This window comes from Mirounga leonina, unplaced genomic scaffold, assembly GCF_011800145.1.
Source record: "Mirounga leonina isolate KUSES-001 unplaced genomic scaffold, KU_Mleo_1.0 Mir_82, whole genome shotgun sequence".
Lineage (NCBI taxonomy): Eukaryota > Metazoa > Chordata > Mammalia > Carnivora > Phocidae > Mirounga > Mirounga leonina.
The window spans coordinates 34,554,248-34,581,734 of NW_023270825.1; the positions used below are offsets into that span (position 1 = coordinate 34,554,248).

A 27,487-nucleotide genomic window follows, 5' to 3' on the forward strand; every position below is an offset into this window, starting at 1 on the left:
CTGAATTCCTGTATGAGTTCTAGCAGTTTTGGGGTGGAGTCTTTTGGGTTTTCCACATAAAGTATCATATAATCTGCAAAGAGTTAGAGTTTGACTTCTTCTTTGCTGATTTGGATGCCTTTTATTTCTTTTGTTGTCTGATTGCTGAGGCTAGACTTCTAGTACCATGTTGAATAGCAGTGGTGATAGTGGACATCCCTGCTGTGTTCCTGACCTTAGGGGGAAAGCTCTCAGTTTTTCCCCATTGAGAATGATATTCGCTGTGGGTTTTTCACAGATGGCTTTTATGATATTGAGGTATGTGCCCTCTATCCCTACAGTGTGAAGAGTTTTAATCAAGAAAGGATGCTGTACTTTGTCAAATGCTTTTTCTGCAACTACTGAGAGGATCATATGGTTCTTGTTCTTTCTCTTATTAATATATTGTATCACACTGATTCATTTGTGGATGTTGAACCAACCCTGCAGCTCAGGAATAAATCCCAGTTGGTCGTGATGAATAATCTTTTAATATACTGTTGGATCCTATTGGCTAGTATTTAGGTGAGAATTTTTGCATCCATGTTCATCAGGGATATTGATCTGAAGTTCTCCTTTTTGATGGGGTCTTTGTCTGGTTTTGATCAAGGTAATGCTGGCCTCATAAAATGAGTTTGGAAGTTTTCCTTCCATTTCTATTTTTTGGAACAGCTCAGAAGAATATGTATTAATTCTTCTTTTATTTTAGCGAGAGAGAGTGGTGGGGAGGGGCAGAGAGAGAGAGAGAGCCTCAAGCAGACTCCACACTGAGCACAGAGCCCAACACAGGGCCTGATCCCACGACCCCAAGATCACGACCTGAGCTGAAACCAAGAGTTGGATACTCAACCAACTGAGCCACCCAGGTGCCCCTTGTTGCTTTTTAATTTTAGAAGATTCTACTGACATATCCTCAAGCTCAGAGAGAATCTTTCCTCAGCCATGTTTGGTCTTCTAATAAGCCCATCAAAGGCATTCTTCATTTCTATTACAGTATTGTTTTATTTCTAGCATTTCTTTTTCTTTCTCAGATTTTCATCTTTCTACTTACATTATCCATCTTTTCTTTCACGTTGCCTATTTTCTTCATTAGAGTCCTTGGCATATTAGTCATAATTGTTTTAAATTCTTGGTCTGATCATTCCAATATCCCTGCTATGTTTGAGTCTGATTCTGATGCTTGCTCTGTCTCTGTAAACTGTGCTTTCTGCTTTTTAACATGCCTTATAATTTTTTTGTTGGAAGCCAGACATGATGCACTGGATAAAAGGAACTGTGGCAAACAGGCATTTAGTAATGTGGGATAGGAGAAGTGTTCTATAGTCCTATGATTAGGTCTTAGTCTTTTAGTGAGTCTGTGCTCCCCCCAAGTTATGACCTTCACAAGTTCTTCTCAGTCCTCCTGCACCTACCCCCGCCACCCAGCCACACACACACACACACACACACACACACACACACACACACACCCCTTAGGTCGAAGAGGACAGCTAGAGGAGGAACAGGATGGCTGGAACTGGACACTTATCTTCCCCTACATGGAAGGCTAAAGCAGGCTCGAGTTGGGTATTCCCCTTCCTCCAGGTCAGTTAGACTCTGAAAATACCTTAATATGTTAGACACTGATAAAATAACTTTTCTTTAGGGTAAATCTTAAGAAAAACAGAATGCTTTGGCATATTTCAAAATTATTGCTTTCCCCTTTCCCTGTAGGAAGTACCAGGGCATTTTTCTCTACTACTCACTGTGAAGATATGATAGAACTGGAGTAAAACCATGAAAGTTTGGGATTCCTATGCTCGGGCCTCCCTGGAGTTTCTACCTCAGACTTGTCCATATTGAGCCTCTGGCAATTAGTTAATTACATTTTAGGTTTTTTCCTACCCAGTACTGTGTTCCCTTAGAGGTCTCTGCTCCTATGCTCTGCTAGAGTAAGTTGTCATACTCTGTATTTGCCTGTCTGTCTCTCCAGTTTGGGGATAGTAGCTTGCCCTGTGACCTCACCTCTATGAAAGATCTAAGAAAGTTGAAATATTTTTCAGTTTGTTCAGTTTCTTACTTACTGTCAGGATAGAGTGATAACTTATATGCCAGACCAAAAACCACTGAAAAATCTCCATTTTCAATTTTTACCTTCACATTTTACTAATTGATAAAGTGATATATAACACTCTTATGCTATTAAGGAGAGAGAGAAAACAGATCTGAATTTGTCTCAACAGCACATAAATTACCTAAAATACGACTGATCATAGAGTTCACCATAAGTAGTACCAAAATGCAAATTATTAAACAATACACTCCATCCTTTCTTTCTGAAGCAATGAAAACACATAATCAAAAATTATAGGGATCATTTAGATCCTGAATTATTACAAACTAAAACAGCTCCTAAATAAAGACCTAAATATTAGATTTCCATAGGAGCTTTTTAAAAAATTTATCAGTAAAAACTGCAATTCACTGGTATCTTTGCTGCTCAATTTGCAGAAAAATAAAGCCTATTTCTTAATTCCTAAAATAGAATGATAATACCTTCTAAACAAACTCAAGTTTTCATATTCTTCCTCTGGAGGAAAAAAAAAGCAGTAAAAAACTAAAATTTGTATGTGAAATTTGACATTTGGATGCCAATTCCCAGCATTTGCTATTGTGGAATTAACCTTTATCAAAATTAATTTACTTAGAAAATCATAGTCCACTGTATAGTGCTGTCTCCTGTTCTTATAACAAGAAATACAGCTAATTTTTTTTCCAAATTACACTGTAAAACAGCTCATTACTCTTTTTATATTATGGACTTAAATTTTATTCAACTGAGTTTTAACATACTTAATCAAAGGCATGCTGGTTAAAAAAGATGAAAATACTGAATTCACCTTAAGAAATTTGAAAGCATGTTGCAAAGAAGTCCCCAAACGTAACAAGAATGTCAGAATAACCAAACCTAAGGGAACATATTAGCAGTATCTTCACTTCACATAAATGTAACTTTATTATTATTATTTGCACATCTGTGATATATTAGGTACAACAGACATTCCTGAGCCCTTAATATATTGAACAGATGGTGAACCCTTACAAAATTAGGAACAAGGGTAACATCTTAAAGAATTATTAATAATCTTGCTCTTCAGCCAGAGGAGAGCTACAATGCTGGACAAATACTTTTCCTACAAGGATAATGAGGAATTAGGGTGAAATACATAGGAAATAATTTGTGGATGGTCACAAAAAGCATTGGGAAAAGTGACTACAGTAACACACACACACACACACACACACACACACACACACAAGCTCCTAGAAAAAAGATTAATCGACCCAAAAAGAGGTTGTCAATTGAGAATGAAGATGAACACTTGTGAAAGATAGAAAAGAATGCTCTAAAAGTTCCATTCTTAATTTGCTAAACATAAAATATATTCTTGAGACCCCACATCCCTGCAATCCTAAAACAAAGTCAGAATCTAACTAAAACTAAGACTCAGTAATTGGCATAGTTTCTAGTTAAAGTAATAACCAATAAAAATGGAGCCAATTATGTCAGTTCACAAGGGATAAATGAAAACATCTAAAGCAAAAAAACAAAAAACAAAAATTAAGACTCTCTCATCCTGAAAAGTGGTTATGTATATGTAAAAATAAACTATCAGGGTGCAAATGGCTAAGAGACAAGATACTCTAGCAGATAGTGCACAGAATGTACTCCTGCTCCAAAAAATGTCACATGATTTTTAGAAAGTCACTGGTTATCTCCAGAACTGAAATAACGTAGTATCAGTGGAATCTTTTAAGGAAAAGTGATACAGCATCAATAAACAATATAGTGCTTTCTGGGTGAAGGAACACTACCTACCTAAAGAGAAAAGGATTTCTTAACTTTTAAAGAGAAAAATTTGATTTCTTAATAAAGTTATTTCAATATTAACTGTGAAAAATGGCTTACCTTCCTTCCACTAGAACATAAGCTGACAAAACAACATGGTATTTCCAAAGGAAGATATTATTGCTTGAATCTGGGTCAGTAAAATTATCACTGTTCAAAATGAGAAAAGAAAGGGGTAGCATTAATTATCTACAATTATACATTTTCTTTGTTGTTAACATGAAACATATCTCACATAAAATCTCACAGGTCATTCAAATGAGATACATGTCCCTAGGTTTGAAATCTCTAGAGATAGCTCCTTTGAAGACTGAAAAAATAGTTTATTTAAATAATTCCTGATCACTAAATGTGAATAAATTTTTCTCCACTAAAAAAATTTTTTTAATATTTACTGTTCTCACACCACTTTAATTTTTTTCCCCTAACAAAGAACATGGAAGTTCAGCTATACAAAAAGGCACACAAACACACACACACACAAATGGGGGGGGCGGATATTCAAACAGCTTCAAGGACAAAAAACATGTTTCACACTAGATCATATTTACAGTTCCTCATCTAGAATTCAACTAACATCCAACTGCAGCAATCAGCCAAGCTTGGCAAATTAAAATAACAGTAATTTTGACAGATTATCTTCTATAAATATTCAAATATGGGCGTTTATGTACATACAAGGGTCTCTATATGCCAATCAAAATGCTTTGTTTAGGATCCCAAAACTGAGTTTTCACCCTTCTTTTCGTAGGAATCCCCTAAATCCTTAACTTTCATTTTAACTCTTTCACCTCAGCTGATAAAGGGGCCAATTATTTCTCTATTCATAGCCTGAATTAAAAATTTACAGATAATATTCATATCAGACAAAAAGAAAGTACCTAGAATCTTTGAAAATCTAAGTCTGTAGAGAAAAAAGGAAAGATCCAGGAATGGGGATGAGGCAGCTGCAGAGAGAGAATCTTGAAGGATAGCGACTAAAAGATTAATGTTTTACACATGTGACTAGGTATGGCTTGCTAAAGTAAAATCCAAATGTAAAGAGCAATTAACAACTTCATAAATTTGGGCTGCCTTCAAAGTTCCATTAAGATAGACTACCATTTGGGACACCTGGGTGGCTCAGTTGGTTAAGCGGCTGCCTTCGGCCTGGGTCATGATCCCAGGGTCCTGGGATCGAGTCCACATCGGGCTCCTTGCTCAGCAGGGAGCCTGCCTCTCTCTCTCTCCCTCTGCTTGTGCTCTGTCAAATAAATAAAATCTTAAAAAAAAAAAAAAAAAAGACTACCATTTATTTGGTGCACCCGGGCGGCGCTCTCTGTTGAGCATCCAACTCTTTGTTTCAGCTCAGGTCCTGATCTCAGAGGTGTGGGATCAGGCTCCCAACTTAACACTGAGTCCGCCTGAGTTTCTCTCTCCCTCTCCCTCTGCCCTGCCCCTCCGCACTCACTCTCTTTGTCTCTGTCTCTCTCAAATAAGTAAATAAAATCCTTTAAAAAATAAAAAGACGGGGGCGCCTGGGTGGCTCAGTTGGTTAAGCGACTGCCTTCGGCTCAGGTCATGATCCTGGAGTCCTGGGATCGAGTCCCACATCGGGCTCCCTGCTCAGCTGGGGGTCTGCTTCTCCCTCTGCCCTCTTCCCTCTTGTGCTCTCTGTCTCTCATTCTCTCTCTCAAATAAATAAAAAATCTTAAAAAAAATAAAATAAAATAAAATAAAAAATAAAAAGACTACCATTTATTTGGCTCAAGGCAAAACCCTATGCTTTGATGACAAGTTTAAGTATATGAAAGTGTCAAAAGTGGCGGAATGCAATTAGTATGAAATTCAAACCAAAGGCAATTTTTGAAATCCAGAGGTAGCTCTATTTAATCAAGAATAATCGTTCTAATGAAGGCAAGATATCTCATGCATGAATTTATTAATTGTCCTCCTATCCTATCTCCCATGAGTCAGTTCCCCTTAAACATGTATGCAATTACTGAAAAGAACCCAGGAAAACTACAAGTGATAGACATGCCTCTGCATCCAGAACAGACAATGCAGTCAAACAAAATTATGGACAAAAATTCAACCTATTCAGAGGCATATGCCCTTCTGATTCCACCTGTAAAGAAACAGCTATAAATCTCTATTAAGATTGCTCAAAATATTTCTATAAAGTTAAGCTTGCAAGAAACTCTTCCTTTATGATCACTCACCATTCAACCACTCAAACCCAGGTCCAACAGCAGATGCAAGCCAGACCAGTGGTTTTCAAAGCAGCAAAGGGAGAAGAAAAGTCTAATCTAGGGACCAGTAGCTTTAGCCTCCCATTGGAGCTTGTTAGAAATGCAGAATCTCAGGCCCTATCCAGGGACAGACTGAATCTGAATGTGCATTTTAACAATCCCCAAATAATTCACAGACATATTAATATTTGAGAATCTCTGCAGGAAGAATATTAGAATGAGAGAGAAGGTATAATCTGTGCAAAGACTGGTTCTTACTGCAGGCCATTGTTTGGCCAATAAGCAATCAATTCTTAACCTCTGGTTTAAAAGCATCATTATTCCTCCCACAATCTTTGTATTTTATTTTATTCAAGATTTCATTTATTTATTTGAGAGAGAGAGAGAGTATGAACAGGGGAAGGGGCAGAGGGACAAGCAGACTTCCTGCTGAGCAGGGAGCCTAACACAGAGCTTGATCCCAACTGAGCCAGTCAGGCACCACTAAATATTTTTACTTTTAAAGTTAGATGTTTAACCTACTGAGTCACCCAGATGCCCCAATTTTTGTATTTTAAATAAGGGATCTTGAAAAATAGAAACCCCTTAAGAGCCAAAGGAATTAGTATCTAATGATTAAATCTCAGATCCCAAGAAAGGCTGTGACAGAGTTAACTTAGAGCAGGTAGTCCCATCACATGTCCCTGAATCACATGAACTAGATGAGTTAATTTATTTTTTTTAAGATTTTATTTATTTACTTGACAGAGAGAGCAGAAGTAGGCAGAATGACAGGCAAATGGAGAGGGAGAAGCACGCTCCTCGCTGAGCAGAGAGCCCGACTTGGGGCTCAATCCCAGGACTCCGGGATCATGACCTGAGCCGAAGGCAGATGCTTAACAGACTGAGCCACCCAGGCACCCCTAGATGAGTTAATTTAATAACAACTCCTTTCATTCCAAATCCTAGACTCTAAGAGCATGCAGCAGTCTCAGTAGCTAAGAAAGAGAACAAGAGACCAAAAGCCCATGCCGTCAGGTAACCAGAAGAGGAGAAAGCTGTATGTGCTCATTATTCAGCTCTTGTCTTTTAGCTCCAAATCCACCCTTTAATACTCAGCACAGTGATGCTGAAAATCGACTCTGGAAACTACTTCTTCATGCTGCCAATAAGGGCACTAGAAGGAGAAACTTGCTTTTTCCAGTCAGGGCTGCCCTAGCATAGGCCCTCCACTCCAGCAGCAGCAGTTGGTGACAGCCACCAATTTTTACAGCACTCTCAGAAGTATCAGCAGCAGCCAGGCGGTACTCCCGCCATAAGTTGTGAGCCCCAACTCTACTCCTAAGCCCTTTTTTGTTCTCCCAGTACTGATGGTTGTGGCTTTCTGCAATTATTTTCCCTGTGTTACTCTAGGATTTCCCTTTTGTTTTTTCAACCTCCAACACCTGTATAATCCATTCACTATATTAAATTTTCTTGGCAGAAAGATCTAGTGTAGATTGCTTCCCTGTCCAGATCCTAACTGATACATCGTGGCTAGATAGAATAAAATCCAGTATGATCTTGATCACTTTGGAAACTATTTTCTGAAAACATGATAGTCTATGAGAAAATATTTACTGCCTCTCCCTCAAAATTGGTGCAATATGGGAAATGGATGCAAGAAGTATGGAAACACAACTTAAGGAAGTAATATATTGGGGGCACCTGGGTAGTTCAATCGGTTAAATGCTGTTTACACGTGAGAATGAATTAGAGTATTTTTTACAAAAATAATAAAATAGTAATAATGATGATGATGCTCAGAACACAATGCCAGAGATCTGATTTAACCAGTCTGAGATGGAGCCTAAGCATATTAAAACAAAACAAAACAGGGGCACCTGGCTGGCTCAGTCAGTAGAGTGTGTGACTCTTGCTCTCGGCGTTATGAGCTGAATCCTATGTTGGGTGTAGAGATAACTTAAAAATAAAATCTTAAAAAAAAAAAACCACTCAAGTGTTTTATAAAGTACTGACAGAGGGACTGAGAACCACTTACTGGAACATTCTATAACTTTAATACTCAAGGTATGGCCAAAGGACTTAGCTACATCCAGATTACCAGTGGAGCTTACTGGACAGGTAGCTTCTCAGGTCTTACCAAGAATCTAACAAGATCCCTGAGTAATCTGTATGCACATTAAAGTTTGAAAAAATAAAACATCATTCTGTAACAGTATGAAAAGGGTTTGAGAGTTTGTGTGTTCAAACTCCAACCTAAAAATAACTAAGTTGAATTTTTTTTGTCTTAAACAGTTTTACTTTTTTTTTTTTTTTTTTAAGTAATCTCTACACCCAACATGGGGCTTGAACTCACACATGCTCCACCAACTGAGCCAGTCAGGCACCCCTAAATATTTTTACTTTTAAAATCTACTAGAGTTTTCTAAGAATACAACTTTAGTAAGTTTAATAACTTTTAATAATATTTAATAACTAATATTTATTCAGCCTATACAATTTGTAGGCATTGTTCTTTACAAAATGATTTAACCCTCAACATATGGCTATAAAGTAATTCTTTAATCCCTGTTTTACAGATAAGAAAACTCAGGCAAGAGTTATATAAAATAGCTTTCCTCAGGTCACACAATTAGTAAGTGGCAAGGCTGAGAATTGAACCCAGATAGTCTTAGCTTAAACTTAACCACAAAATAATACTGCGTTTACCAATACCATCCCAAAACATTCAGGAGAAAAGTATAATTATTGGTAGTAAGAACACTACGAGAGTAAAAGAAAAAAAATCAGTGTGCTTTTCTGTGGTTTAAAAAAAAAAAAGATCAACAGAGTTGTAATAGTGATCTAATTACATCAACACCGTTATAAGTCTGTGGCCCCACTTAAAACAGAGAGGAACATGACACAGAAGACAAGAACTCCAGAGGTTGCTTATAATGCCAGCACTGTCAACACTGTAGGATAAAATACTGCATGTGAGACTATCCCATGGAAGAAAAATTTTTGGTAATAATCACTTAGTTATCTACATTTGGGAAATAACTGAAAGCTCCTATTAGGAGGTATGTTCTCCTCAATGCCTCCTTAATTTACCCCTACAATTGCTCCTACTGCCACCATCGCCACCACCCTCAGAAAAGTATAGTATTTAAAAGGCTGTGATTATTTTTACAATGAAACAGGCATGACATAAATTTAGTCTGATTTTTCTCCTCTTCTGTACTCCACTGCTCCTAACTTCTCAAAAGGTCCATTCTCGGGACGCCTGGGTGGCTCAGTCGGTTAAGCGTCTGCCTTCGGCTCAGGTCATGATCCCAGGGTCCTGGGATCAAGTCCCACATCGGGCTCCCTGCTCTGCAGGGAGCCTGCTTCTCCCTCTGCCTCTGTCTCTCTCTGTCTCTCATGAATAAATAAAAAAAAATAAAATCTTAAAAAAAAAAAAAAAAAAAGGTCCATTCTCTGCTTCTGTCATAACAGAAGTAAAATTTTCAGTCCCAGTAAGACCCAAATGTTACTTTTGAAAATATCGAAGACAACTTTTAAAGAAGTCAGAGGCTCTGACTTACTTTATTACTAATAAGTTGTAATAATTCATGTGAATTCTAAATAGCATGACTAATAGCATAATAGAATAGCCAAAGTTCTCAAAGGTAAATAATGTAATTGTACCAGCAAACAGGTTGAATTTAAAATATGCAAAATTATATCCTGAGTGTTTAAAGCAAAGCAACAATTTCTAAGATGCCTTAACTTCATTCAGTCCAAACATACTCCTAAAAAAAAAAAAAGTATACAGTACCTTTTTCATTAACAATGACAAAGTTCTAGTGACCTAGTTGCTGAGAATGAACAAAACTATAGATATTAAAAAAATAGAGTTGCTTAACCCATAAGAGCTATTAAAGTGGATGCTGGAGCCAGAAAGATTTGAGGACTAAAAATACCAAAGCAAAGACTCACTGAAATACACTCTTCTAAACACCTAAGTGTAAAACTATGACTTGAAGCAATTCATTGGTTCATTTGGGTAAGGTTTTACCTGAAGAATCTAAGAAAGCTGAGGTTCAGGGAGCCTGAGGGCTCAGTCAGTTAAGTGTCCAACTCTTGATTGCAGCTCAGGTCATGATCTTGGGGTCATGAGATTGAGTACTGTACTGGGCATGGAGCCTGATTAAGATTCTCTCCCTCTCCCTCTTCCTCTGCACCACCCTCCCCTCCCCTCTCTCAAGAAAAAAAAAAAAAGAGAGAGAGAGAGAGAGAGAAAAGAAAGAAAGCTAATGTCCAAGTGTAGCACAGTAGAATGCAACCTAATTTCCCAACGAATGGAGTAAGAGTCTCAGGAAGCCAACACTGACAAAACCCAAAAGAAGCACGTTTTTAGAAGGCAAAGCAAGTGTCAAAAAACACAAAGCGGAGTATTCTTTTTTTTTTTTTTAGATTTTTTTTTTTTTTTTTTTTTAAGACAGAGAGAGTACAAGCATGGGGAGCAGCAGGCAGAGGGAGAGGGAGAAGCAGTCTCCCTGCTCAGCAGGGAGCCCGATGTGGGGCTCGATCCCAAGATCCCCGGGATCACGACCTGAGTCAAAGGCAGACACTTAACCGTCTGAGCCACCCAGGCGCCCCAGAAGTGGAGTATTCTTGATATGACTCTTTTCATTAACTAATATGACTAACAAAACTCATACCAAAACTCCTTGAAAATTCCCCATACCAAAAAACTCAACCCACACAAAAAACTCAACCCATACCAAAACTCCTTGAAAATTTCCATCAGGTTTTAATTATCCATATTAGTTATGTAAATTATTTGTAGTTATTTTTTCCTTCTAGTTAAAACCAGAAAACCACTCTCTTCCTCTGTCCACCTATCTTCGTAATAGTATGTGTTCTCAGTCTACCTTCCTTTGCTACCCTATTCCAAAAGACATTTGAATAATATAGTAAAATATGATCTATTTATGACAAAATAAAATATACCTCAAATAAGTTATGTTTACTAAATGAGTCAAATGACTAATCACTACTCCTCCAAACCTCATAACAGAAAAATCATATTTATTATGCATGTGTAAAAATTTAAATGAAAAAAATTTACTACCTCCATCACCAATAAAATAGAAAACCTATTGTATCAAAGAAAAATAACTATTTAAAAATCACTCGAATCATTTTTTCATCAGGAAAAATAAGCTTAAAAAAATGATTCTCAACTTCAATGTCAGTCAGAATTACATATTAAGCTCATAAAATTGTAGACTCACAGGCCCATGACCAGAGATTCTGAATCATAAAGTCTGAGTTTCTGAGGATGAACCCAAAACTATATATTTTAACAAACTTCCTAAGTAATTATGATGCAGATTATCCTTAAATTACACTTTCATATATACTTCATCTTCAAACCACTCTCAACTGACCTATAAGTCCTTTAGGTCTGATCAGACTACCCACTCTTATCCCTCATCTTAACAGCTTCGACTTCTGATTAAACTACATGCTTGGAACTAACACAGAGAAGAAATAATAGCAACCAGTTGTTGGACATACATTACTATGGGCCATGAACTTTACATAATCTATTACAGATACAAGAATTAAATGATATATTGCATGTAAAGTCTATAACAGTTTCTAAGATAAATAAATGCTTATTAAACTAGCTGCCAGCTGAAACTAATATCCACACAAAAACTCTGCATATGGATGTTTGTGGCAGTTTTATTCATAACTGACAAACTTGGAAGCAACCAAAATGTCCTTTAGTAAAGGTAAATGAAAAAGTAAACTTTGATACATATGAAATATTATTCAGCACTAAAAAAGGAATGAGCTATGAAGCCATGAAAAGACATGGAGGAAACAAAGTGAAAAGAAACCAATGTGAGAAGGCTACATACTGTGTGATTCCAACTATATGACATATTAGAAAAGGCAAAACTATGCGAACAGTATAAAAAAAAAAAATCAGGGGCTGTCCACAGGTAGAAGTTAGGGAAAGAGCAGGGGAGATGAATAGGTAGAAAGGAGAAAGGATTTTTAAGGCTGTGAAAATACTCTCGATTATAATGATGGATACATGTTATACATTTGTCCAAATCCACAGAATGTACAACACCAAGAATGAAGCCTAAGGTAAACTATGGGTTTGGGTGATTATTATATGTCAATGTAGCTTCATCAATTACAACAAATGTACCACTCTGGTGGGGAATGTTGATAATGGAAGAGTCTATGCATGTGTAGGGGCAGATGATATAAGACAAATTTCTATAACTTCCTCTCGATTTTGCTGTGAACATAAAACTGTTCTAAAAAAAAGTCTTTATTAAAAAAAAAGAAGAAGAGGGGCGCAAGAGGGGCGCCTGGGTGGCTCAGTCGTTAAGCGTCTGCCTTTGGTTCAGGTCATGATCCCTGCAGGGTCCTGGGATCACGCCCAGTGTCGGGCTCCCTGCTCAGCGGGGAGTCTGCTTCTCCCTCTGCCTCTCTCCCTCCTTCCAGCTCATGCTCTCACTCACTTGCACTTCTCTCTCAAATGAATAAATTTAAAAATCTTAAAAATAAATAAATAAATTTTAAAAAGAAGAAGGAAACAGTAAGCTACTATTATCCCTAGTAAGAGATTATTTTGTGGGGGTCATCATAATGACCCTAAGACATGGTTGTTACTTATTTCCAAGTTGCAGTTGAGGAAATTAAGGTTTAATAACTTGTCTGGGCAAGTAATTTGCCCAGAGATAGTTAAGGAGCAGAGAAAGGATTCAAGATGATACCTGTGACTCCAAAACCTGAACTCTTTACTTTAACTTAGGCTAGCTTCCAGAAACAGCAGGAGAACAACAGTAGGTATAAAACCATTCCATAGTCATAACTACACTTTAGAAGAATTTTCCTGAATCATCCCTGGGTCAACCATGGCCTAAGCATGTCTCACAAATGTTCCTATATGACTAAGAACTGAAAGGTATATACTATGATGGATGGCTAACGATAGGTAATTATAATAAGCAAAATTAAGTACAGGTTAACGAGTGAACTACTTTATATTTTGGAATGTTCTACTAATAAATATAATACTTAATATTTAAAGAGCATTTAATGTTTTCACAGCACTTTAAAATTATAAATTAGCAATAACTCCACAGTGGGGGTCAGTATGACTGTTAACATTCCAGCAGACAATATGAATATAGACAGGTAAACAAAATCCAGTCTAAGTCATAAAGCTGTTGAACTCAAAAACATTACAAACTCAGTCTCATGACTTCCCACATCTAAGGGCTATAATCCTTAGTTAAGAGTATAAGAAGCTACAAGGGGATGAATTCAAAACAACCAGAGACTTCTAGATTTCATCCACACAAAATATGAACATAATAAATATGCAATTCAAAGTTCTCCTTCATGATGCTTTCTACTCAAATTTCGTAAAATCTGCCTATGTTCCTAATGATTAAGTTTTCTGTATGAATCATTTATTTTTTAAAATATTCTGGACCTCTTCTCAAAGCATCTGTTTTCCCCTCATCTCAGTGCCTCCCAAATGGCCACCATTTTCTCTCTCCCAAGTACATTTCTAGCTTGCCTGTTCCAACCAGCTACCTCTAAAAATGGTAAGCAATGGTTTCCACAAACCTCCCCCACTTGAACCACATTCACAACAAATACAATTAGTCATGCAAAAAAAAGATATGTATACACTGATAACCTCCACCAAACTACATAACCACCAAAACTACAAATTCAGAAAATGGAAATTACCAATGATAAAAGCATATTCTATTCTGTTAAAATTGCACAGAGCAGAACTTATATTTTAACCTGGTAACTCTCAACAAGTTAATATAAGTCTTGTGGCTGTTATTTAGTTTTATAAACCTTACAATTTGTAGGTAACTCTCTAGAAAGTTTTGAAATGCATTAAAATTAAGCTCTTAGCTAAATATAAAATATGATACATAATACAGAACAATATACAAATATAACTCAGCCGGGGGAGAACAGATATATCCCATTTGCTCACCCTCTCCTTTAAGGAGAGAATACCCATACAAACCAAAGAGGTTCTGATTCACTGGAACGCTACAGAGCTCAAGGAACCCCAGCACTACAGGAAGGAACCAAAGCGATAATGCTTCCTTCTGCTGGAGATCCATTGATTAAAACACATAAAAGTACATATCTCTGCTATCCAAATTTTTACAAAGAATGCATATTACACTTTTACAATTATGAAAGATTTATTTTTTTTTTTTAACATTTTATTTATTTATTTGAGAGAGAGCAGAGATAGTGAAAGAGAGCACAAGCGGGGAGGAGAGGGAGAAGCAAGCCCCTGTAATGTGGGGCTCGATTCCAGCACTCTGGGATCATGACCTGAGCCGAAGGTAGATGCTTAACAGACCGAGCCACCCAGGTGTCCCAATTATGATTTTGTCATTTTTAAGTGGTAAATTTAATTAGATATAGCCTTTTTTTTTTTTGGAGGAAAAGGCAGATTTAGAAATTCCTGTCTGAGGAATGTAACCGTAAACATTAAATCCCACAAAAAGCAAATTAGTGAGGTTGTGAAGGAAGGGTTCCAGGCAGAGTCACTAACGCCATGTTTTAAGAGTAAGAACTGTGTGCTTCTCCTCCACAGCTCTGTCTACAGAAAAAGCACTGTAGTCTTTATATAAAACCAGACCCCAGCACTTACGACGTAGCAGAAATTCTCTGGAGTCCCCTGGAAGTCCCTCTAACTATGTAACACCCACAGAACCTCAAACAGCAGGAAGCCTAAACATTTGGTAAATCTTTCCCCATCCCTTCTTACTAAATATTAAAAATATATTCCCCTCCTGAGCAGATTCTCTAGACACAACTGAATAGTGAGTGATGTCTTTTTGGCCCCAGATCAACCTCCACTCTTTGTGTGTTATACACAGAGGGAGTATAAACCATCTATCTGTAATTCAATCAGAAATGTTTTATGAACATAACAAGAGAAACCAATCTTTTATCTTTTAATGGTACATAAATGCCCCGTCGAGTAAGGTAGTCAGTAGCAAATGTGGCCATTCAGCATGTGAAATATTGCTAATTTGAACTGAGAAACTCTAAGTGTACAATACACACTCATTTCATACTTACTAGGAAGAATGCAAAATATTTCATTGATATTTTTATATTAATTGGTAGTCGAGGTAATATTTTTAATATATTAGGTTAAATAAAATATATTATTAAAACTACTTTCACCCATTTCTTTTTACCTTATTTAATGTGGCTACCAGAAAATGTAAAATTACATGCATGGTTCACATTATATTTCTATTGGATGATGCTGGTCTACAAACTAGTGATCAATCATAAGCTCTTATGAAACTATTTCTATGTCAACCTTTCATGACTATCTAGCATCATAAAGTCTAGTCATTACAACAGCCTAACCAAAATTTCCTTTCTCCCTGATTTGCAAAGTAGATTATATTCGTATTCAGGTTCCTTCCTTTCTGATACCTTCAGTCAGTCTTAAAATGTTGAATAAATTCTATAATATTTCACCTCCTCTACCCCACCTCTGCCAACCAAGTTACTTGCCTTAAAATATTCATCTTTTAACTTTAATGAGTACTGTACTTAGAGAAGAGGAGGCTGAGAATTTTTCCTAAAAGGGCCTCCAGATTATCTCTAACAAGCAGTATGTGGTAGTGTTAGTTTGGTATATAGAATCAAATACGCCTAGTATGAACCCTGCCTCTCGTTGTGCAAAGCACTATAGCTCAGCTCCCTTGTCTGTAACAAGGATAAATATTACCATTTAACATTAAATTAATATTTCATTTAATTAATATTTACTATTAAAATATCAATACCATATGTTGTTATAAGGTAATAAAAGAAAAGCATTTAGAACAGGACTTGGAACTTCAATGTTAATAAGTATTAGTTACTAGCATTATTATTTCCTTTTTTGACTTGTTTCCTGAACCTATCATTCTCCTCTTCTATTTCTGGCTGCCCCATCAATAGGTTCTCTCCTTATTCAAGCCTGTAGCATATCTAATAAAATGTAAAAAAACACAGAACAGCAGATGGAGCAGAAGGTCATTTGGTCTGACAAAAACAAAGAATTCCAAACACAACAGCACATAAGAAAGTGTACTTCATCACATAACAGAAAGATTCCTCACTATGAGAAACAGTCAAGCTAATTCTGGGACCCTGTAAAAGTTATCTTCAAGGAGGCTGGACAGATATTCCTCAAGCTTCCCTTTAATCGTTCTCTATGTCCCTGTCAAGGGATCCAACCCGGATGTTAAAATCTAGAACCTATCCCATTGACAATACTCATCAAATCTAAAATTATACATTCTTTGTGACACTTTGACTCAGCTACGGATTCGTGTCTGTACACCTAAAAAACCAGTAAGCTCCCATCCGCAAATACTAAAGAGCCCAAGTTTAGACTTTCACCACATTGTAATGCAAGTTAAAAATCTGCCCACTCTTACTTAAAGGCTCAAAAAGCAGAAGATATATAAGAAAAGGCCAAAATACTCTGTCACTTGTGGCATATCGCGTCTCATGCACTTCGTTCGAGCAGATTCAGGGGGGTAGCTCTTTAGCTTAAGCCACAATCTGGGTCAGTTGAACCTCTCATTACCCTTTTCATATTCTGTCATACACTACAGACATTTGCATTATATATTTTGTTTCTTCCCCAAATTACACAGAAAGTATCTTAAAGGCAAGGACTCTATCTTCGTGAATTCAAAAGTCTACAACCCTGGTTCTGACCTATTGGACACTCAAGTATTTGTCAAGCTGGATTGAATCTATAGTTACAAAAAATAAATTATTTACCTTTGTGACGTCTTCAGTTATTAAAACATTTTCATGTGATTTCATTTGATTGTCCCAACAATCTTATAGTCACAACCAAGACCTAATCTCATTTTTCATGAAGTACCTTAACTGAAGCTCAGAAGTCAAAGTAATTCAAAATTATTCACTTTTGTATGTCTTAAATACACAAACTTTAAATCCAAGATTATGCTGGTCATTGGTGACAAACCCAGAACTGCACTGAACTGTATCACACCACATCACACCACACCACACTAGCGCCTTTTTCAGAGGGAACCAGCAGAGGAAGGAGGAAGACGAAAGAAGAGACAGTGACAACATTAAGTTTTGGTAATAAGATAAATAGATAGCCAGTCCCTAAATAAAATTAAACTGCTTTTCACATTTCATTTTTCCTATCTTTTTAAAGCTTCAGTTTTATTTTCATTCCTAATAGTTTCTGTTAAGTTTCTTCCTTTATTTTCACATAATTAGTTGTATCTTCATCATCAAAATTATACTCAATCTCAAATAAGCCAATCTATGTTTTAAGTTATGTAATTTTGTAAATACAGTTCTTTATTCTGTCTTAATGAATGTATTTAACTATTCATTTGAATTCAGCAGTATTCTCTGAAATGGGTTTTGTTCAATTTTATCCCTCTAAAAATAACCTACTATATAAGTCCACATTCTGCTGATACTCCCACTTAGACTCATGTGAGGAAAGAACCGCAGTTTCTCTCTAAAAGTACCTACAATGAGCAATCAATCGACATTAGCTGACATCCAAGATTCTAAGAGCAAAGTTAACTTGCTCCTGAGTTCATTTGTAGAATGTCCTATAAATCTCCTATTTAATCAATGACTTAATGTAATTCACTCAACGTCTTTGAATCTGTTTCCTCATGTAGAAGAAAATTGGTCTAGAGCTTTGGAATTTCTTTAAGATCTAAAGAGTTCCTGAGTCTGGAGATTTAAATCCAAGTTTATTTACCCTCTAAAAGTTGATTTCTCTTTTTTTTTTTTTAAGATTTTATTTATTTGAGAGAGAGAGAGAGAGGAGAGAGAGAGCACAAGCAGGCAGAGGGGCAACAGGAGAGAGAAAAAGACTCACTGTTGAGCAGGGAGCCCAATGCGGGGCTCGATTCCAGGACCCTGGGATCATGACCTGAGCTGAAGGCACAGACGCTTAACTGACTGAGCCACCCAGGCACTTCTAAAAGTTGATTTCTTAAACTAATGCACATATTTTTATCTTTTCTACCTACTGTACTTGAAGGTAAGAACCATATATCTTTGTAAACTTATCCCTTTGAACATGGTAGTATATACATATAGATAGGTTTCATTTGCTCTTCTGCCTACAAGTGTTAAATTGTTAACTTTGGCAGAAGACTTCTTGAATATCCCTATGTGTGATTCAACCACAAATTACTATAATTTTTAAACAAATTCTGAGAATACAACACTGCAAAATTATGGTTAGAATCCAAGTTAAGTTATTGTAGCCCATGACTGATATTCAGCATAACTAACATCTGCAAAGGAGATGGCAATTAATTGAGATAGGGAGTTTGGCCCCAAACCTTGCTCTTAGCCATAGTTTTTCATAACCGTTATAGCCAATCCCTGACTAACTGAAAACCAGACCTCAGAATGACATCCATATCCCTAGATCATAAAGCTATAGGAAGGAAGAGTGAGAGGAGCACTAACAAGGATGTATATTTAACTTTTGATTTATCATAATAGAACTTTCTCCAATAATTAAGAGCTGTATCAAATTTGTTTTTAGACAAGGTTAAAGTCAATTTCCTATTAGAGTAAAATTTGAAGAAATATTTTTGAAAAAAATTTGAAGTAAAATTTCAAGAAAAACATAGATGTAAGGTTTTACAGATTTCCAGTCAACTTGTAATAATAGCAGCATTAACTCAAATTTAAACTTAAAAACTATTATCCCCCTAAGTAGTTTTAGCAGATGCCTGAGCCTTGATAAAAATCAATAAACTATGTTTGGAATACACATATATCTATAAAATTAAATACAGAAACAAGCTGATAAAAATCATTTAACTGTGCATAGAGCAGTAAAACTAAACAGGTTCCGAAAACCTTAACGAAGAGTCACATATAATCATCACATCTGCATGCAGTTAAACATATGGCACTCCAGTTTCGGGAATCCTGAGCTCACCAAAACTTTTACAACTAAATTTGGGTTACTTGGGGTGAGGGAAAGAGATGCAAAAAGGGAGTGGAGCCTTTAAAAACCCCTATTTTGACTAAATCTGCAGCTGTAATTACAGCTGTTCTGAAGCTTTCTTGGAACTGCCTAATTACATTTTTTTTAAGTAATAACAACCAAAAGTAGGCTTAATGAACTGAACAATGATAGGAGGACTTCATAGTTAAAAGCTATTTTTTATATAAAATTAATTTCCTATTGTTTTTGCTCTGCAACTAATAGATAAAAATTGTTATGTAAGTCCAAGAAGCTTTCTAGTTTGCTTGGGTTTTGGAATTTTTAATTTTTTAACATCAAAAAGTACATTAGAAAGTAGACTGCACTTCTTTCCTTTTGTAATTTTGCAGAAACTCTCATTTTATGTTTCTTCTCCTTCCCCATGCCACCTATTTTATGCAACTATGAGACCAGTCTATGACACAAATTACATATATGTATGATATCAATAAACAACACAAGCCTTTTGCTATCATTCAAAACATACTGTAGTCCCCCCAACTTTTCCACAGGGTATATATACATTTCAAGACCCCCAGTGGATTGAAATCACAGACAGCACCAAGTCCTCTATATACTATTTTTGTTCCTATACATGTATACCTATGATAAAGTTTAATTTATAAATTAGACACAGTAAGAAATTAGCAACAACTAAAAATAAAATAGAATAATTATAATATGCTATAATAAAAATACCATTAATGTGGTTTCTCTTTCTGAAAATATCTTATCACCTCTCTTCTTGTAAGGATGTGAGATGATACAATGCCTACATGATGAGATAAAATGAAGTGAATGACATAGGCATTGTGACACAGCATTAGGCTACTTACTGACCTTCTGACATCAGAAGGAGGACCATCTGCTTCTGGACTATGGTTGACTGTGGATAACTGAAACTGTGAAAAGGAAAACTGTGGATAAGGGGAACTACTGTATTCTCTAATGGTATATTTACTGAAAAGAGTTATATCATGCAGCAATACAAATGAAGTTATATACCTTTTAAGACTACCTTTGTATTGTATTTTAGATATGACTGGCGTCTCTGTTAATACCCTGGAGTAATTATTCATTCAAAAAGATAACATGTGAAAATCACAACTCTGATTCCAGTTGAAGATGATGACAAGATCCTGAACTCATCTCCTCCCAGAGTCATAGTGAACCTACATCTAAACATGAAATAAGTCCCTCTGAAAGAAATCTAGAAACTAGCTGTGTGACTACTACACATAGGACAGATAAAAAACATACACTGAATGGGTAGGAAAAGCTGAGAAACACTCTTTCCATAAACCCCACTCCCAGCACAGCAACACACAACTGGGAGAGTAAAGATTTTCTGGGGCGCCTGGGTGGCTCAGTTGGTTAAGCATCCAACTCCTGGTTTCAGCTCAGGTCATGATCTCAGGGTCGTGAGATGGAGCCCCCTGTGGGGCTCCATGCTGAGATTCTTTCTCTCTCTCTCTACCTACCCCCTCCCCTCCCCTGCTGGTGTGAGCACTTGTGTACATTCTCTCTCAAATAAATAAATAAAATCTTAAGTAAAAAAAAAAAAAAGACTAAAGGGTTTCGACCCAACATCTAATGCCACTTTTAAGACTTCCAACTCAGGGATGGGCCCCCAAAACATCTAGCTCTGAAAGCTAATGGGGCTTGTGTCCACAAGACCTAGAAAACTATAGCAAACAAAGAAACAGTTCTTGGTGGGCACCACGGACTCACTGTGACTATGCCCCCAAGGCTCAGCACAGAGGCAACAGACAAAAATGCCCACCTACCATTCTTTCCTGAAACCCACCTATATGTATATCTTAAATGGTGCAGCCTGAGGGCCAGGCTTCTCATTTAACACACATCTAGGGACAAACTGAAATCCTCCCCAGAAACCAGGGAGGCCAGTGGCACCATCTTTGCATTCTCTCTCTGCCCAGGTCCCACTCACTGGTATCTTCCTGAAAGGAATTTGTGTACACACCCAGTGCCTGGCTTTTGCAACTGCTGCCCAAAGAACATACCCCTTGATAGCCTAACTCTGGTGGCCAGTGGGGCTTGCATTAGCAGACTCAACAGGATTGTAGCAAACAAATAAATACTTCTCAAGTGGCTATCTCCCCAGGGCTCAATGCACAGGGAGCAGACAGAAACACCCATCTCCCAGTCATTCCCAGTAAGAGACCTATTTACATACTTTAAAAGCTGCTGTCAGAGGATGAGGCTTCTAATTTAGCACAGATGTGCAGACAGATGTCGATCCTCCATGAAAACTGGGAAGCCAGCAGACACCATCTCTGCATTCTCCCAGTAGATGACTACAAATCACAAATAGCTTCCTGGAAGGAGCTTATACACACATCTGGTACTATGAGTACTATGGCTACCACCCGGGGGATGCACTCCTTGATTGGTTGGTTCTGACAGCTTGCAGGGATTGCATTCACAGGTCCCACAAGACAGTAGCAAACAAAGAAACAGTTCTTAACTGGCTAACCCCCAGGGCTCAGAACAGACAGAGGAGACAGAAACACCCAGATCCCAGTTTTTCCCTAGAACACATCTACTTGCATACTTTAAAAGCTGCTACCTGAGGGTCCAACTTTCATTCAGCCTGCACACAGGTCAATGACTGATCCTCCACTTGGGGACACAAAGATCTTGGCATACTCTCAGCTATTGGGAGCCATGAAGAAGGCAGGTTGGACAATCACAAAGGTTTGAGAGACAACCAAGAGCTAGGGCCAGGCTGAATGAAAAGATTCATCATCTACAGGAGACCATTCCATCAAGACTGGGAGATGTGACTGTTTTATCTAATGCACAGAAGCCAACACAGAGAGTTAAGGAAAATGAAGAAACAGAGAAATATGTTACAAACAAATGAACAAGACAAAACTCAAAACAGACCTTAATAAAAGGGAAATAAGTGATTTACCTGATCAAGAGTACAAAATAATGATCAAAAAGACGCTCACCAAGATCAGGAGAATAATGCATGAATTAAATGAGAATTTCAACAAAGAGATTAAAAATATAGGAAAGTACCAAACAAATCAAAGAGCTGAATAATTAAATAAGTGAACTGAAAAATTCAATAAAGGGATTTAACAGCAGATTAGATCAGTGGAAGAAAGAATTAGCAAACTTGAAGACAGGACAGCGCAATTCACCCAATTAGAGAAGTAAAAAGAAAAAAAAATGAAAAAGAGTGAACGTAGCTTCAAAGAATTATGGGACGCCATCAAATATACCAATATATGTATTATGCGGCCCCAGAAGGCAAAGCAAAAGAGAAAGGGGCTGAAAGCCTATTTGAATAAATAATGGCTGAAAACTTGCCTAACACGGGAAAAGAAACAAACATCCTACAAAATTTCAAACAAGATAAATCTAAACCAACACACATTATAATTAAATTGTCAAAAGTTAAAGACAAGGACAGAATCTTAAAAGTACCAAAAGAAAAACTTATGTTACATAAAAGGGAATCACCATAAGATTATCAGGAAATTTTTCAGCAGAATCTGAAAATTTTTTGCAGGTGAGAAGGAAGTGGAATGAAAATCATGAAAGAAAAAACTACCAATCCAATATATTCTCCCCAGCAAAGTTGTCCTTCAGAGTTGTAGGAGAGAGAAAGAGTTTTCCAGGAAAGTAAAAGCTTAAGGAGTTCATCGATACTAGACCAGCTTTATAATAAATGTTAAGACAACTTCTTCAAGCTGCAAACAAAAGGATGCTTATTAGCAACAACAAATCAAACAACAAATCTCCCTGGTAAAAGTAAATACATAGTTAAATTCAGATTAATGTAATTTGTAATGAAGGTGGGTAAATCACTTGTGAATCTAGTATGAAAGCTCAAAGATAAAACTAGTAAAAATAACAATTTGTTAATGTATACATAATTGGATACATAATTTGTTAATGGATATACAAAGTAAAACGATGTAAATTATGACATCAAAAACAAAATGAATGGGGGTAGAGTAAAAATAGAGAGCATTAGTATACATTTGACATAAGTTGCTACCAATTTAAAATAGACTGCTACAAATATAAAATATTTTATATAAGCCTCATGGTAACCACAAAGTAAAAACCTGTAACAGATACACAAAAGATAAAGAAATCTAAGCATACCACTACAGAAAATCATCAAATGACAAAGAAAGAGATAAAAGGAACAAAGGAATTACAATACAGCCAGCAAACAATTAACAAAATGACAATAATAAATCCACATCTATCAATAATTACTTTAAATGTAAGTGGACTAAGTTCTCTTACATATCTTAAGGATATATACAGACTGAAAGTAAAGGAATGGAAAAAGATATTCTAGGCAAATGGAAACCAAAAGGGAGCAAGAACAGTTACACTTATATCAGACAAAATAGCCTTCAAAGCAAAAGGCTGCAAGAGGAGACAAAGAAGGTCATTATATAAGGATAAAGGGGTCAATCCAACAAGTGGTTGTAACATTTTTAAATATTTATCTACCCAACACAGAAGCACCTAAAATTATAAAGCAAATAATAATAGATCTGAAGGGAGAAATAGAAAGCAACACAACAATTGTAGAAACTTCAACACCCCACTTTCAACAATGGATAATCATCTAGAAAGAATATCAATATGGAAACACTGGACTTAAACTACACATTTGACCATATGGCCTCAAGAGAAATTTACAGAACATTCCATTCAACATCAGCAGAATACTTAATTACCCATGGAACACTCTCCAGGATACATCATGTTAGGCCACAAAACAAGTCTTTTTTTTTTTTTTTAAAGATTTTATTTATTTATTTGACACAGAGAGACACAGCGAGAGAGGGAACACAAGCAGGGGGAGTGGGAGAGGGAGAAGAAGGCTTCCCGCAGAGCAGGGAGCCCGATGTGGGACTCGATCCCAGGACCCTGGGATCATGACCTGAGCTGAAGGCAGTCGCTTAACCAACTGAGCCACCCAGGCGCCCCCACAAAACAAGTCTTAATAAATTCAAGAAAAATAAATCATATAAAGCATCTTTTCTATAATATCAAACTAGAAATCAGTTACAAGAAGAAACCTGAAAAATTCACAAATATGTGAAGATTAAACAACATGCTACTAATGCTAACAAATGGGTCCAAGAAGAAATAAAAAAATATCTATGGGCAAATTAATGTGGAAATACACAATATAAAAGCTTAAGGGCTACAGGAAAAGCAGTTCTAAGAGGTAAGTTCATAGCAATAAATACCCACATTAAGAAAAAAAGGAAAAGCTCAAATAAACAACCTAAATTTACTCATCAAGGAACTAAAGAAGAATTTTAAAAAGAACTAGAAAAATAATAACAAACTAAGCCCAAAGTTAGTTTAAAAAAAAAAAAAAAAGACCACAAATTAGAGTGGAAATAAATGAAACAGAAACTAAAAAGACAATAGAAAAAATAATGAAACTAAGAACTGGTTTTTTGAAAAGATAAACAAAATAGACAACATTTAGCTAGACTAACCAAGAAAATGTGAAAGAACTCAAATAAAATTATAAATGAATGAAGAGACATTACAAATGGTATCACACATATATAAAGAATCATAAGAGACTACTACAAACAATTACATACAACAAATTGGACATCCTAAGAAAGTGACAAATTCCTAGAAACCTAGGAACCTACCAAGACTGAATTATGAAGAAAGAGAAAATCTCAACAGACCAATTACTAGTAAAAAGATTTAATCAGTAATCGGGGCACCTGGGTGGCTCAGATGGTTAAGCGTCTGCCTTCAGCTCAGGTCATGATCCCAGGGTCCTGGGATCGAGTCCCGCATCGGGCTCTCTGCTCCTTGGGAGCCTGCTTCTCCCTCTGCTTCTCTCTCTCTCTCTCTCTCTGTCTCTCATGAATAAATAAATAAAATCTTAAAAAAAAAAAAAAGATTTAATCAGTAATCAAAAACCTTCCCACAGGACCAGATGGCTTCAACTGGTAAATTCTACCAAACATTTAAAGAAGAATTATTATCAATCCTTTTCAAACTTCCAAAAACCTGAAGAGAAGGGAACATTTCCAAATTCATTTTATGAAGCCAGCATTATCCTTATAATCAAAACCAAACAAGGACACTACAAAAAGGAAGCCTCCAGGGCAATATCCCTGATGAATATGAATGCAAAAATTCTCAATAAAATATTAGTAAGCAGAATTCAACAACACATTAAAAGGATCATACACCATGGGTTTTATCCCTGGGATGCAAGGATGGTTCAATACAGGTAAATCTGTAAATGTATTACCACACACAAAACGACAGATAAAAGTCATATTGGGGCACCTGGGTGCTCAGTTGAGCATCCAACTCCTGATTTTGGCTCAGGTCATGATCTCAGCGTTGTGAGATCAAGCCCACATCAAGCTCTTACACCAGGCATGAAGCCTACGTAAGATTCTCTCTCTCCCTCTGCCCCTCCCCACTCTGCCCTCCCCCCCAGAAAATCATATTATCATCTCAACAGATGAAGAAAACATTTAACAAAATTGAATATTCTTTCATGATTAAAAACTCTCAACAAAGTGAGTATAGTGAGAACATACCTCAGCATAAAAAGGCCACATATGACAAGCCCACAGCTAACATCATACTCAACAGTGAAAAGCTAAAAGATCAGGAACAAGACAAGGATGCTGACTCTCACCACTGTCATTCAACACAGTACTGGAAATCCTAGCCAGAGCCATTAGGCAAGAAAAAGAAATAAGACATCTAAATTGGATAGGAGTTAGTAAAACTCATTATTTGCAGATGACATATTATATATAGAAAATACTAAGACTCCACCAAAAAACTGGTAGAACCAATCAACAGATTCAGTAAAAATGCATGATACAAAATCAATACACAAATACCAGATGTGTTTATATACACTAACAACAAACTAGCAGAAAGAATAATTAAGAAAATCCCATTCACAATTGCATCAAAAAAATACTTAGGAATAAATTTACTAAAGGAGGTAAAAGATTTGTACATGAAAACTATAAGACACTGATGAAAGAAACTGAAGAAGACACAAATAAATGGAAATCACAAATAAATCTGTGCTCACAGATTAGAATATTGTTAAAATGTCCAAACACCCTAATGCAATCTACAAATTCAATGCAATCCCTATCAAAATTCCAATGGCATTTTTCTCAGAACTAGAACCAACAATACTCAAATTTGTATTGAACCACAAGACTCCAAATAGCCAAAGTAATTTCGAGAAAGAACAAAGCTAGAGGCCTCACACTTCCTAATTTCAAATTATACTACAAATTACACTACAAATTACTATATATAGTAATCAAAACAGTACAATACTGGCATTAAAACAGATACACAAATCAATGAAACGAAACAGAAAGCTCAGAAATAAACTCATGCATATATGGTTAATTAATAAACTCTTGCATATATGGTCAATTAATATTTGACAAGCCAAGAATATACAATGAGAAAAGGATAGTCTCTTCAAGAAAAGGTGCTGGGAAAACTGGACAGCCACAGCCAAAAGAATGAAACAACACAGACAAAAATCACCTCAAAATGACCTGAAACTGTAAAACTTCTAGAAGGTAACATAGGAAGTAAGCTCCTTGACATCAGTTTTGACAAGGATTTTTTCAATTTCAAAACACAAAAAGGTGACAAAAACACAATAAATAAATGGGACAATGTCAAACTAAAAAAGGTTCTGGGCAGCAGGGAGCAGCAGCAGCTCTTCCTTCAATAAAACCACCGTTTTGCCAAAAAAAAAAAAAAAAGCTTCTGTACAGCAAGGGAAATCATCAACGAAATGAAGACAAAACCTACAGAATGGGAAAAAAATATTTTCAAACTACATACCTGATAAGGGGTTAATACCCAAAATATACAAAGAACTCATACTACTGAATAGCAATCAATAAATCTGATTTAAAAACAGTATTTTTCCATAGAAGACCTATAAATGGCTATCAGGTATGTGAAAAGGTGGCTCAGCATCAGTAGTCATCACCAAATGCAAATCAAAACTACAATGAGATATCACCTCACACCTGTTAGAATGGCTATCACAAAAAAAGAAACATAATTTAACAAGTGTTGGTGAGGATGTGGACAAAGGAGAACCCTTGTTCACTGCTGGTGGCAATGTAAACTGATGCAGCATACTATGGAGAATGTATGGAGGTTTCCTCAAAAAAATCAAAAACAGAATTACCCAAATGATCCAGACATCCCTCTTCTCAGTATATACCCTAAGGGAATGGA

The 27,487-nt window shown here is 36.4% G+C and overlaps 1 protein-coding gene across 5 annotated transcripts in view; it reads right to left on the reverse strand.

The window, feature by feature from the left end:
* The window catches only part of FUT8 (fucosyltransferase 8), a 316,354-nt gene that overhangs the window by 200,708 nt on the left and 88,159 nt on the right, over window positions 1–27,487 (reverse strand). For 3 of the 5 annotated variants that reach the window (XM_034992728.1, XM_034992727.1, XM_034992726.1), the window contains exon 3: window positions 3,968–4,057. The exons of the other annotated variants lie outside the window; for them this stretch is intronic. The gene's annotated coding sequence lies outside the window, so the exon portion shown is untranslated. The remainder of the gene's footprint in view (window positions 1–3,967; window positions 4,058–27,487) is intronic. 5 annotated transcript variants of the gene reach the window in all.